Source organism: Carcharhinus amblyrhynchos, chromosome 9, assembly GCF_965287045.1.
Source record: "Carcharhinus amblyrhynchos chromosome 9, sCarAmb.v2.hapA, whole genome shotgun sequence".
NCBI classification, from domain to species: Eukaryota; Metazoa; Chordata; class Chondrichthyes; order Carcharhiniformes; family Carcharhinidae; genus Carcharhinus; species Carcharhinus amblyrhynchos.
In genome coordinates, this window is record NC_137332.1 from 70,646,057 (window position 1) to 70,660,486 (window position 14,430).

The window sequence follows — 14,430 nt, forward strand, 5'->3', positions numbered from 1 at the left end:
TGGCGGTTGGTGACTAGTGGAGTGCCCCAGGGGTCGGTGCTGGGGCCTCAGCTATTTACCATTTATATAGATGATCTGGAGGAGGGAACCGAGTGTATGGTGTCAAAATTTGCTGATGACACCAAGATTGGTGGAACGGCAAATTGCGCGGAGGGTGTGGAGAGTCTGCAGAAGGATCTAGATAGGCTGGGCAAATGGGCCAGGAACTGGCAAATGGAATTTAATGTTGGCAAGTGCGAGGTGGTCCACTTTGGTAGGAATAATGGTAGGAAGGACTATTACTTACGTGGCGAAAAACTGCAGCAGGCGACGATGCAGAGGGACCTCGGGGTCCTTGTGCATGAGTCGCAAAAACCCAGCCTGCAGGTGCAGCAGGTGGTCAGGAAGGCTAATAGGATGCTGGCCTTCATAGTGAGGGGGATTGAATATAAAAGTAGGGAGGTCTTGCTGCAGCTGTATAGGGCATTGGTGAGGCCGCAGCTGGAGTACTGTGTGCAGTTTTGGTCACTGCACTTACGCAAGGATATTTTGGCCTTGGAGGGAGTGCAGAGGAGGTTTACTAGGCTGATACCGGAGTTGAGGGGGTTGAGCTATGAGGAGAGGCTGAATAAACTAGGCTTGTACTTGTTAGCGTTTAGAAGAATGAGGGGAGATCTCATTGAGACATATAAGATGATGAATGGGATGGATAGGATAGAGGTGGAGAGACTCTTCCTGCTCAAAAAGGACAGTAGGACTAGGGGGCACAGCCTCAAGATAAAGGGGGGGCGGTTTAGAATGGAGTTGAGGAGGAACTTCTTCGCTCAAAGGGTGGTGAATCTCTGGAATTCTCTGCCCGTTGAAGTGGTGGAGGCTGCCTCGCTAAATATTTTTAAGACGCGGGTTGATGGGTTTTTGATAAGCGAGGGGATTAAGGGTTATGGGGAGAGGGCAGGAATGTGGAACTGAGCCACGACAGATCAGCCATGATCTTATTGAATGGCGGGGCAGGCTCGAAGGGCTAGATGGCCGACTCCTGCTCCTATTTCTTATGTTCTAAAAGGGGAGAGGGGGAAAGCAAAGAGGGAGAAAAGGTACGAGTAGGGAGATAAAGTAGATGAAAGATTAGGGGGGAAGAAAAATGAAAAAAGACAATGAAGAATTAAAAGACAGAGACCAGTAAAAAAAAGAATGCAAAGGGATCAAGGTGGGGTAGAACTAATCATCAGAAGTTGTTGAATTCCATGTTGAAACCGGAAGGCTGTAAAGTGCCTAGCTAGAAGATGAGCTGCTGTTCTTCTAGTTTGAGTTGAGCTTCACTGGAACGTTGCAAGCCAAGGACAGACATGTGGGCATGGGAGCAGGATTGTGTGTTAAAATGGCCTGATTACGCAAGAGACCGAAGGTGCTCAGCAAAGCGATCAACAGTCTACTCTTGGTCACTCCAATATGGAGGAAACCACATTGAGAGCAGCAAATGCAATGGACCAAATTGAAAGAGGTGCAAGTGAAACGCGGCTTAACCTGGAATGAGTGTTTTGTATCTTGGATGGTAAGCATGGACAAGGTAAAGGGACAGGTGTTACCCCTTCTGCAATTGCATGGGAAGGTGCCATGAGTGGCAGGAGAGGTGTTGGGTATAGTAGTTCTCCTAGTTAAATGTTGGAAAGACTAAAGCTGTTCTCTTTGGTCCTTCAACAAACTCTGTTCCCCAGCTATTGACTCCATAGTAACTATGACTCTCTTAAGGACTCTCTTAGTCATTGGTTACTGTAACCGTGTGAATTTTCTCGCTTCTATAACACAGTGAGTCGCGCCTCCCCGATGGTCCCGCCGGGCAACATCGCTGCTACTCCGAGCGAGTGGCGATGGCTAAAGCGACTGGCCGAGGAGTGAAGGCGGATATAACTGTAGGTCTGGGCCCAGTCAGACTGCAGTTGCACACAGTTGGGCTGAGTTTGGCTTTTTGTTCCATTCATGCGCAAAGGGGTCACTTCGATTTGCCATTCTCTGTAGCTGCGCGAACTTTCTGGTTTCTATAGCACAGCGAGTCAAGCCGATCCGCAGGCACCCACTGGTACCATCTCTGTAGGCACAGGAGATGGTATTAATTGACTGGTCGAGAAACAAATAGCGGGAGCTATTCATGCCGCCCTATGACCACTATCACCCAACTGCCAGCTAGAAATGGGTGGTATTGTTGGAGTAGTACGTGGCTGAATGTGCGTAACTGCGGTTATCTTTGGTGTTCTAGGCCACAGTGAGTTGAAACCTGGCCGATGGTCCCGCAGGGTATGCAGAACCTTAGTCTGGCAGAAGATTGTTCTGCAGGGAATTCAACTAGCTGAGAATTGCCACTTCATTCTTCGGTACCTGTAAACCCGGTAACCCTCAAGAAACTTTGACTTAGACAGGTTCCGGCCTGTCCCGGGGATAGTTGGTGATGTGCATTCGGCCCGAGGATGCAGTCACGCCTATCAAGGTGCAGAAGCCCCACCGAAACCTCCAGCCCAGGCGATCGGCTAGGAGGAAAGACAAATTAACCCGTACCTGGTGTGAGGCAGCGAATGGTCGTTGGTGCCGCGGCTCGTTCGTGATGATCACTCGCCCAGATGATGACAATAAAGGAGAAGGTTCGTGGGAACCTCTGAAAATGCAAACTAAAAAGACACTGTCTTCCATGCCCCGAGGGGTTGGGTGTGATTGACTGCGGTCGGTTAACGGCTCCCGGGTTGTGCGAGCGTGTTTCATGTTACGGTTGCGTTGTCTGATTTGTTGTATGTTGTTCACAGTCTTGTTGGTTGTGTTACGAAATAAAAGGCAGGTTTGTGATCAAATGATGACTTATGGGTAAACGGCTCCAAACAAGTGAGCACAAACTAACCTTGACGACAAACGCTCCCAGTGGTGTCATTCAGTCTGCTTGTCTGCAATTATGGTGGTTGTGGCCGTATCATGCAGAGATCAATTTTCCCGTTTCTGCCAATCACCTTAGGGCTGTGGTACCATCTGGTGGATGACGCTCTGATTCCTTTCAGAAGTGCACATCATTGTCGACGAGTGACAATAGAACTCGGACAAGACGTTCTCCGGAATGTCTCTGGCAAATATCTGAGGTTAAAACAGACTTTTAATAATCTTGGTATTGTATTTGATCCCAAGATGAACTTCTGACCACATAGCCATCACTAAGATTGCTTATTTTCACTTCTGTGGCACTGTGTAACTCTGCCTCTGTACACCTGCAACTCACCTCTCTGCCTTTTGAGTTAACTATTCCAACACCTTCCTAACCAGCCTCTCAAATTCTACCATCCAGGAATTTGAGGTCATCCAAAACCTCGGATGCCCATGTCCTACACCACACCAAATCCTGTTTACAGGGGGCAATGTGAATACACCTGCACTCACTAACCTCCATTGCTTCCCAATCAGTGGCATTTAAATTTTATAAATCTCACCCTTATTTTCAAACCCCTCTGTGGCTTCACCCCTCCCCATCTTTGTCATCATCTCCAGCCCCATAGCCCACTGAGATATCTGTGCTCATCTCATTCTGTCCAAGTCTATTCCCGCACCTAGCGGTGCACTAAGGCAGACTTTCATCTGTTTCCACAGCTAGAGATTCCCAGAACAGGTCGCTGTTTTGTTGCCAGGAGCTAATAGTTTGAGGGGCTCCACTCTACATCAAGCATGGCTGACCAGGAGTCTCTCCCACAAGTCGTTGGTGCATTTCGAAGAATTTGCAGGTTGACACTCAATCTGTTTGGCCGTGTTATGAGCTTACCTTCCTTGGCCATCAAGTTCTGGGATGGGACTTGAATCAGAGCTCTGGCTCAGAGACAGGGACACTACCCATTGTGCCACAAGACTTTCCCTCCTGAACATCCCTGATTTTAATTGCTGTGCCAAAGATGGCTATGCCTTAACCAGAGAAGTCCTGAAATTCTGGAATGCTCTTCAGTGAGATCTTTCTATGTCTTGATTTCCTCTATATAATGTTCCTGACAATCTATCTCTTTGATTTTAGTCATCTACCCAAGTATTGCCTTATGTGGTTTGGTATCAAATTTTGCTTCATAATTGTCTTGTAAAGAACCCTGGGACTTTTTTTTTTCTGTGAATGGTGCCATGAAAGTTAAACTGCTGTTGATAATTTGGGCTAAGGAATAAAAGGGAAACATTTGCAGACAATATATAGGAAGGAAAGAATTGATTTTGTAAGGGATTGTAAGCAATGTGAGGAAACTGTTAAATCCTGATTAAACTTAATGAGGAAAATGTGATATAGTATAAATACTACAACTGGCATTCACCATTGCATATGCTTCAAAAATATTTCAAATAGAGAAAGCAGTTACAAATAGAGCTACAAAGTACAGCGGTATGGAAATACCTGTACAAGACATTAATTTAGTTCGCAGTTGGAATAATGGCCTCTATTTTGCCATCAATGCTCACCAAGATTATTCTATTGAAACTCACCAGAAGTCAGAAGTTCAGATGCTCACAGAATAAGGTGGAAATCTAGAGGGATTCTTTGACCCTGCATGTGACGTACTGTACAGTCATAATTTGGTATGTCTGTAAATTCCCAAGAAAATATCACATCTTTTGAAATATGGCAAAATTACTTGTGATGACATGCCAACTTTATAATTACTGCTGCATTCCAGGCGCCTGAAATCCTATTTTTATATTTGGAATGTCAAATTTCTTAATTATTATAGAAAGATTTCCACATGTTTTCAAAAACATGTTATAAACATATGTTTTTTTCTAATTTATTTCTTAACATGTCCATATATGTATTTCATTTTCTGAGAATCCTTATAGTGAAGGAGGCCATTTGGCCCATCACGCTTGCACTGACAACAGTGCCACCCCGACTGTGTCCCCGTAACCCAACGCATTTACCCTGCTAATCCCTCTGACACGTAAGAGGCAATTTAATCACAGTCATAGAGTCATAGTCATTGACGTTTACAGCATAGAAACAGGCCCTTCAACCCAACTTGTCCATGCTGCCCTTTTTTTTAAACCCTGAAACTAGTCCCAATGCCTGCATTTGGCCCATATCTCTCTATACCCATCTAACCCAAGTAACTGTCTAAAGGGTTTTTAGAAGAGAAAGTTGTACCCGACCCCACTACTACCTCTGGCAGCACCACCCACTGTGTGAAAAAATTGCCCATGTGGATCCTTTTGTATCTCTCTCCTCTCACCTTAAACCTATGCCCTCTAGTTTTAGATTCTCCTACATTTGGGAAAAGATATTGACTATCTAGCTGATTTATGCCCCTCGTGATTTTATAGATGTTTATAAGATTGCCCCTCAGCCTTCTACGCTTCAGAGAGAAAAGTCCCAGTCTATCCAGCCTTTCCTTATAACTCAAATCATCAAGTCCCGTAGCATCCTAGTAAATCTCTTCTGCACTCTTTCAAGTTTAATAATATCCTTTCTATAATAGGGTGACCAGAACTGTACACAGTATTCCAAATGTGACCTTACCAATGCCTTGTACAACTTCAACAAAACGTGCAACTCCTGTATTCAGTGTTCTGACCAATGAAACCAAACATGCTGAATGCCTTCTTCACCATTCTGTCCACCTGTGACTGCACTTTCAAAGAGCTATGAACCTGTACCCCTAGATCTCTTTGCTCTGTAACTCTCCCCAGTGCCCTACCATTAACTGAGTAAGTCCTGCCCTAGTTCAATCTGCCAAAATGCATCACCTTGCATTTATTTAAATTAAACTCCATCTGCCGATTAATCTAACCCGCACAGCTTTGGACTGGGGGAGGAAACCGAAGCACCTGGAGGAAACCCACACAGAGACATGAGGAGAACTTGAGAACTCTGCACAGACAGTGACCCGAGGAGGGATTGAACCCAGGTCCCTGTGAGACAGCAGTGCAAATCACTGTGCCATCATAATGCCCTCAAACTTGATTTAAAAACAAAAGATTTTAAGGCTTTTTAACTTCTTTGTTTATCATCTGTGAAAATTTCAAGTGCACCTTTTTCAACGTGGTGAATGTTCTACCTGAAACAACAAATCCACAGTGGCGAGAATGGTTTCGTAAAGTTGATACATAGGTGAAAAATTTTTAAGAAGTAGGAAGGAAAGGCCTGGGAACAGTCTAAAAGACTAGGTCAGAATCAACCTAATCCTGTATATTTTGCCCATTGGGCACGTACACTTGGCAGGCATGGAAGCAGGAGTCAAACGCAGTCCCGAATGCACAGCATAGTTTTACACTAGCTAGCCACTTAATGGGAATCCAGCATGAAACAAGCACTATGGAAGGCTGAGCATTGCCAGGGAAGATGGGAAGACAGCATGAGAAAAGGAAGCATATGAGTCAAAGCTTCCAGGATATTCCCTCAAGATGACAGCAGCTGCTGACCAGTGAAAAATAAATATTGATATTAAAACTATGCCACTAGGCAGCACAATCATACACAGCCCTCAGTCCCCAGGCACATTTGTTAGATTTATTTGAGCCCAGATTTTTCATCCCACCCAAATCGATGCTGCAGTGCAAACATAAAGGCCACTGTGCCAATCCAACCATTCACCAACCGTAAAGGCAAAAGGGCCACGTGAAACCTCAGTCAATTGTTGTTGAATCATTTTAAATTGGCTTCTGGATTGTCAGACAGTTGCGCTTCTGATGTCTCCTTGTGTTGTTTTATATGCTTCTGGTAGGGCACGCCCCCAAACTTTATCGCTGGAATTTTACTGCCCCACCTGCCATGGGAATCGGAGCCAGCGAACAGCAGGCAATGGGAAGGTCTGTTGTCCATGGGAGGATTTTACAGTTTTGAGATGAGTGAGGCCATAAAATCCCACCTATTATGTAAAATTCTGGGCCAGGAGTTGTTCTCATGCTTTTCTTTCACATACAAGACTCTCTTTCTCTTTTTCACGTACGCACACGGACCTACACTGACTCTGACTTGCATGTTCTTTTCATCTTTCCTTCCTAATCTGTAGGTGGAATGATCTGCCTGGCAATGTGTTGTAAAAGATACTATGATTCATTCTGAATGAAATGTAATTTTGCTCATTACTATTAATTCTTCAAACTAATTAAAAGACATTTGAAACAGTCAAAGTGTTACACACTTCCTTGCTGACACCACCACTGTTGCACATCAAAAAATGTCCTTTATTTAAGCTGCCATTTGGAATGCGGAAATTCACATGACAAAGTGGTTAGATCTTTATACCAGCATTCTTCAAGAACTGCAGTTTGCTCTGCTTGTAACCACAAAATAACATCAGTTTAGTATTGGTATCAAGCCATCTGGAGAGGCGGACAGGCAGAATTCCAAAGCTCATTCTAGTCATGACAGGCCTTGGTAATGCAGATACACTAAAGAAACAGGGTTTCTTGCATGAAACAATAAGTGGTAGAGGGAGATCGGATAGGGGCATGAATAAGCCAATCACCAGAGGCATAGAATATGAAAGATGCATTGCAGAAAATGACCAGCTGACTCATAGAAACATAGAAAATAGAAGCAGGAATAGGCCATTTGGCCCTTCGAATGTACCCCCCAACATTCATTTTGACCATGGTTGATCATCAAATTCAATATCCTGATCCCGCCTTCCCCTCATATCCCTTGATCCAGTTCATCTATCACCGCCACAATGGGTCCACAGCCGACGCCATCTCCCTGACCCTACACTCAACTCTGGAATACCTGGAAAACAAGAACACATGTCAGACTCATATTTATTGACTACAGCTTAGTCTTCAACACCATTGTCCCAACAAAACTCATCTCCAAATTCTATGGCCTAGGGCTCGGCTCCTCCTTCTGCGACTGGATCCTTGATTTCCTAACACATAGACCACAATCTGTAAGGTTAGATAACAACACTTCTTCCACAATTATCCTCTACACCAGTGCCCCATGAGGCTATGTCCTCAGACCCTTACTATAGTCTTGTACACTTTTAATTGTGTGGCCAAATTCCACTCCAACTCTACCTTCAAATTTGCTGATGACACCACTGCAGTGGGTGGGATCTCAAACAATGTTAAGACACGGTATAGGAAAGAGATAGAGAATCTGGTGGAATGATGCGATGGCAATAATCTCTCCCTCAATGTCAATAAAATGAGGAAGCTAGTAATTGATTTCAGGAAATGTAGTGGAGGATATGCCCCTGTCTACATCAACGGTGATGAAGTGGAGATGATCAAGAGCTTCAAGTTTCTTTGTGTTCAGATCACCAACAATCTGTCCTGGTCTCTCCATGCCAATGGCACTATAACTAAGAAAGCCCACCAATGCCTCTACTTTCTATGAAAGCTAAGGGAATTTGGATGTGCGCTATGACTTTCACCAACCTTTTTCAGATGCGCCATAGAAAGCATCCTTTCTGGATGCATCGCAGCTCCTGGTTTGACTAAGACCGCAAGAAACTACAATGGGTTGTGAACCTAGTCCATCAGACAAATCAGCCTCCCATTCATTGACTTTGTTTATACTTCTCGGTGCCTTGGAAAAGCAGCCAGCATAGTCAAGGACCCTATATAACTCGGAGATACTCTCTTCCACCTTCTTCCATTTAGGAAAAAGATACAAAAGTCTGAAATCATGTTTCAATCAATTCAAGAACAGCTCCTTCGCTGCTGCCATCAGATTTTTGAATAGTCCTATCATATATTAAGCTGATTTTTCTCTTCACCTTATCTGTAACTGCAACACTATATTCCATCCCATATCCTTTCCTTCTCCCTTATATACTCTATGAATGCTATGTTTTGTCTGTTTGGCACAAGAAACAATACTTTCCATTGTATTCTAATACATGTCACAATAATAAATCAAATCAAAATCCCTTCAGTCCCAAGAGCTATATCTAATTTCTTCTTGAAATGACACATTTTGGCCTCAACTACTTTTTGTGAGAATGGATTCCACATATTCACCACTCTCTGGGTGAAGAAAATTCTCCTCATCTCAGTCCTAAAGGTTTGCCCATTATCCTCAAACTATGACACCTGGTTCTGGACCTCACCCACCATCTGGAACATTCCTTTTGAATCTATCTTGTTAGAATTTTATAAATTTTGATGAGATCCCTGCTCACTCTTCTAAACTTGAGGAGGTTTACTAGGCTGATACCGGAGTTGAGGGGGTTGAGCTATGAGGAGAGGCTGAATAAACTAGGCTTGTACTCGTTAGAGTTTAGGAGAATGAGGGGAGATCTCATTGAGACGTATAAGATGATGAATGGGATGGATAGGATAGAGGTGGAGAGACTCTTCCCGCTCAAAAAAGACAGTAGGACTAGGGGGCACAGCCTCAAGATAAAGGGGGGGCGGTTTAGAACGGAGTTGAGGAGGAACTTCTTCACTCAAAGGGTGGTGAATCTCTGGAATTCTCTGCCCGTTGAAGTGGTGGAGGCTGCCTCACTAAATATTTTTAAGAAGCGGGTTGATGGGTTTTTGATAAGAGAGGGGATTAAGGGTTATGGGGAGAGGGTGGGAAAGTGGAACTGAGCCACGACAGATCAGCCATGATCTTATTGAATGGCGGGGCAGGCTCGAAGGGCCAGATGGCCTACTCCTGCTCCTATTTCTTATGTTCTTATGTTCTTATGAATGTAATCCTAACCCAACTAGAGTCTCTCCTCATACCACAGAGCTTCCATCCCAGGAATCAGTCTGGTAAACCTTCAGTGCTCCCTCTTTCTCACTCATGTTACCATAAGAATCACAAATGTTTAAAAAAAATATATGTCACTTAGCTGCTGTCCTTTGTTTTTCTGGGATTGGCATAAAAAAAATCCAAAGTTAATTGAGGAGGAAAGAAATTTCTGGAAAATCCCTCCCTATCTCCATAGAATTCCTTTCCATTTTTCTTAAGTGATCATAAGGTCAGGGATATTTGCTGCACATGATTTATGTTATAATCCTTATTATTCCACATAACTTTATTCTTTGTCTCTTAACTTTACTGCATCCTGTGATTTCCTTGGAAGAAACATAGTGTATTGGCTCTATCTGCAATGAGTGTAACTTGATTTATGTGGTCAACTTTTTTTGATGAAATGACTTTTATCACAAGTATGATGGAATGCATTGCCTCCCAAGCTATAACATTTCATTACACAATCTGAATGACTGTAATTGCTGTCTGCAGTCAACTTACGTTTCACAACAGCCATTCCTTCAAACAAAATGAAAGTTACCAGAAACTTACAAAAGGAACATGAAGAGGCATGAATGGTGGGTAGCTTGGAATGCTTCAATCATGGGACTAATTTGGACCAAGACTTTTCCACTGTGACCCCACTTTAATACTTTTACAGTGACATGATTCAAGAATGAAAGGAGAGGTGGGAGGTTGTGAGAGTAGCGGGGGAGTAAAAGGATGCCAACACCATTGCCAATAGGGATTCATGTTGAATGTGAAAAACATAGAGGGAATCAATCATTTGCCAAATATACCCCATATAGCTGATAGCAGCAATAATCCTGTCTTTGCTTAGAAAGTCTTTGACGCCTGGACCTTGCAACTTGATACCTGAGTTGGTTACAATACTAATTTGTGGACTCTAAACTTGATCATGTAGATCAAGCCCAAGAAAGGAGGTGAAAGCCCTGTCTTGTCGGCTTGGATCGGAAATGTCTCACTTGTTAAGACTCTGAATTGAACTTGATTGGATTGAATTGGATTAAAGAAACACTGCATCTCCAAGAGCCTGAGTTTCTGCAGTTGAAGTATTTTTCTCTCAGCTTCTCAGTCTAAAGGGCAACACTCCCACTTTCACCCACCAAAAATATTATGAAACCAACTACATTCAAAATTTATCAGGAAGAATGCTATGAGGAACATTGATAAAAATGTCCAATCTCGTGTTACTAGAACCACCCAAGGATGAGATCTAAGTCATGATTCTCCATATATCATTTTTAAATATGTATTTTGCCATTAAAATATTCTCTACTTTAAGCTGCTTCATCTTTGTACATAGTTCCAATCCATCAAAACTAGCATCCAGTCTTGTCTAAAAGCTTAAATCAATTCAACTGACCAATCAGGCTTTGTAACTGTTCTGTTTATTGTAAGGCATGACAGGGTATTTTGTGATGAATTGGGATAAGCACATCACTCTCTAAATAGAGTTGATGATTTAAGCAGAGTTACTCCAAGCCCATTCTGCTTAATGTCTGAATGAATATATTTAGAAGCTCCTGAAGCCTGACTTCCAATCATAAATTCCACTTTAATCTTATAAATAACACATTTCTTGAACTCCATCATGCCACCCTGCAAGAAACCGTCAGCCTGCATTATGATGATGCCTGAAAGTTAATCATAACATGACATGACTTTAGTAAGTGGCCAATGATCAGTCCTCAGTCCCGTTCTTGAAAGTAATTTTTTATAAGTTGGTTCAGGCAATGTGGGTATCATTGACTAGGCCTGCGTTTACTGCCCATTCCAAATTGCCCTTGAACTGAGTGGTTTGCTAGACCATTTCAGAGGACATTTAAGAGTCAACCTATCACTATGGACCCGGAGTCACATGTAGCCCAAACCATGTGAAGATGGCAGAATTTTTTTATTTATTCGTGGGACATCGGCGTCGCTGGCTGACCAGCATTTATTGCCCATCCCTAGTTACCTGAGGGCAGTTGAGAGCCAAACACATTGCTGTGGGTCTGGTAGTCACATGTAGACCAGACCAGATAAGATTAGCAGATTTCCTTCCCTAAAGGGACATTATTGAACCAGATGGGTTTTTCTGACAATCGACAATGGATTTGTGACCATCAATAGATCCTTAAATCCCGATAATTTTTATTGAATTCAAATTCCACCATCTGCTGTGGTGGAATTCAAATACGAGTCCCCAGACATTAGCTGAGTTTCTCAAATAATCGTGTAGTGATAATACCACTAAGCCATCACCTTCCTATTTTCCTTCTTAACAGACAATAGTGAACAGGACGGGTTTTTACATCAATCAACAATGGTTTCATGGTCATCATTAGACTTTTAATTCCAGATTTTAATAGAATTCAAATTTCTCCATCAATGGGATTCAAACCTGCATCCCTAGAACATTACCCTGGTCCTCTGGATTATTAGTCCTGTGACAATGCCACCATACCACAGTCTCCATCTTGTTTGTGTCATCTATTTGTGTAATTAATTAATTGTATAATTAAGTAATTAATTGTGTAATTAATCCAGTATGACTCCGCATGAAAGAAAATCTCACAACAGGCGAAAAATGGAAAAAAGCCTTTAGCTGAGGTTCACGCCTGGAAGCTCTGTAATACAGTCCTCTGTGCTCTCCAAGTTGTTCCCAAAGATGCACACTTGAGGTCAACATGAACTGATGCTGGAGGACCATTAACTAGGTAAAAGACAGCATTTGATCTGCCAAAACTTATTCATCTACCAGTGAGAGGAACTGTCAACGATTGAATGTTGCAGACTGGCACATTCCAAGGTCCAGAACAACATGATGAGGGATGCATTAAAACTTAGAGTAGCCAACACAGAGGCACAGTGGGAAAAAGACCACTGACCAAGGTTGTCCCACCATATTACGTTGTGGGCCTGGAAACTGTAAAACTCCTGCGGGCTGTTACTATTGTAAATATTAACTTGTGATGATATTGTGCCTTTAAGAAATGTATTTGTGGCAAGTTTCTTGTGGAAGGTATGTTTAAAATTTAATTCCGATTTACAGTGCCTCTTTGGCTGCCCCAGGCAGCCAAAATGCTGAGGATGTAGAAGAGTAATTGATCCTGGATATTGGGATGTTTGTTCTAATCTGAGTTAATGCAGTTTGGTTTATTTTTCGGGTTATCCCCTAGGTTTTTTGAGTAGGGTTTCATTAGGTTGATTGACAAAGGCCAAGTCATGTGCTAATGGGTGGAGCAATGCTTACAGAGATAAGCAGGCAGTTTTCTGCTTGGATCTGAAAGGAACAGGAGTTTTTTTTCTCTGTCTCTGTCCGGAGACTGTAGTTTGGGACCTACTAGAAAATAAGTATCTCTCTCCAGTGGTATTCTGGAAGCTTGAAGACTAACAGCTGCATGCCAGGATGTAAATCTGACTGATTTTAAAGAGGAGTTTATACCTATGAAGAATATTGCTTAAATTGGAACTACTAAAGGTAGATTAGCAGTTAAGAAGTGTATCTTGTCATGTTTAAGTATTTCAATTGGTAAAAGTTATGCTAATTCATTTTGTTATAGTTAAACTGTACTGTTAAATAAAGTTTGTTTTAATAAAAACTTCCTAGTGGATCAATAGCATCACACCTGGAGCGAAACATATTATCCTCAAACTAATGCCAAAATAAATAATAGTTGGAGTCTAGTCTGACTCCATGATATATCTTGGAATTTCTGATCTGGTTGTTCACAAACTGTAATTGTAAATGTGGTGAGACACCTCAAAGTACCACATACAATATTAAAACCATCTGATTTGCTTTATTTTATTTGGTGACTGTCCCTTACAGGATCAATTTGCCATAGGGATGAGTCTATATTGGTTATATTGATCCATTCATGGATACAATAATTATTCTCCTTGTTGATACACATTCAAAGTGAATGGAAATGTTTGAGGTGAAGTTTTTGACATCATACACTACACTTGAAAAATTGCATCAATTTTTTTCAGCCACTGAATAGCTGAAGTCCTGGTGTCTGATAATAGAACATTTGTCACGTTTACTGAGTTTGAGAACTTCCTTAATAGCATGAAGACCATTAGGACTGCACCTTATTACCCAGTGTCCAATGGACTAGCTGAATGAGCGTCCACATCTTTAAGTCTGGCCTAAACGAGCAGCCAGGAGGGCCTCTGGAGACCAGCATCTTATGATTCCTTCTAGGCTATAGGACCACTCCATATGCAACAATGGAAATCCCGCCAACAGAGTTGTTAATGAACTGCCATCTCAGAGTAAGACTGAGCCTTTTGTTTCCAAATTTGCCAGGGAGAGAAGAGGCCAACCAAAGTAGTCAGAAGGCAAGTTATGATTCATGTCAAGCACAATGATGCTTCCATGGAAACAGATAGCACTGAACTGCCTGTGCCTGAGAAGGCATCTGTCATTTGGCTTTGGCTGACAGTAATCCTTCAGAAACACCCCAAACACAGGAGTCACGCCGCTCTATTGGATTCGTAAACCCCCTGGAAGATTTAATTTAGAACTGACAAAATTCATCTTCTAATTGTTTAATTATCATAAACTGTGTAATTTAATGCATTGACATTTGTAAAAAAGGACTTGAAGGGGGGAGGGATGTGGTGATTGTCCCTTTAAGGATCAATCTGCACAGTAGGGGTCACATGACCCAGGGAACCAATCTGGGAATAGGATGAGGGTCACACTGGTGAGCTTGGATATCTGTTTCAGAACCTTCTCAGGAACTGACTGCGGC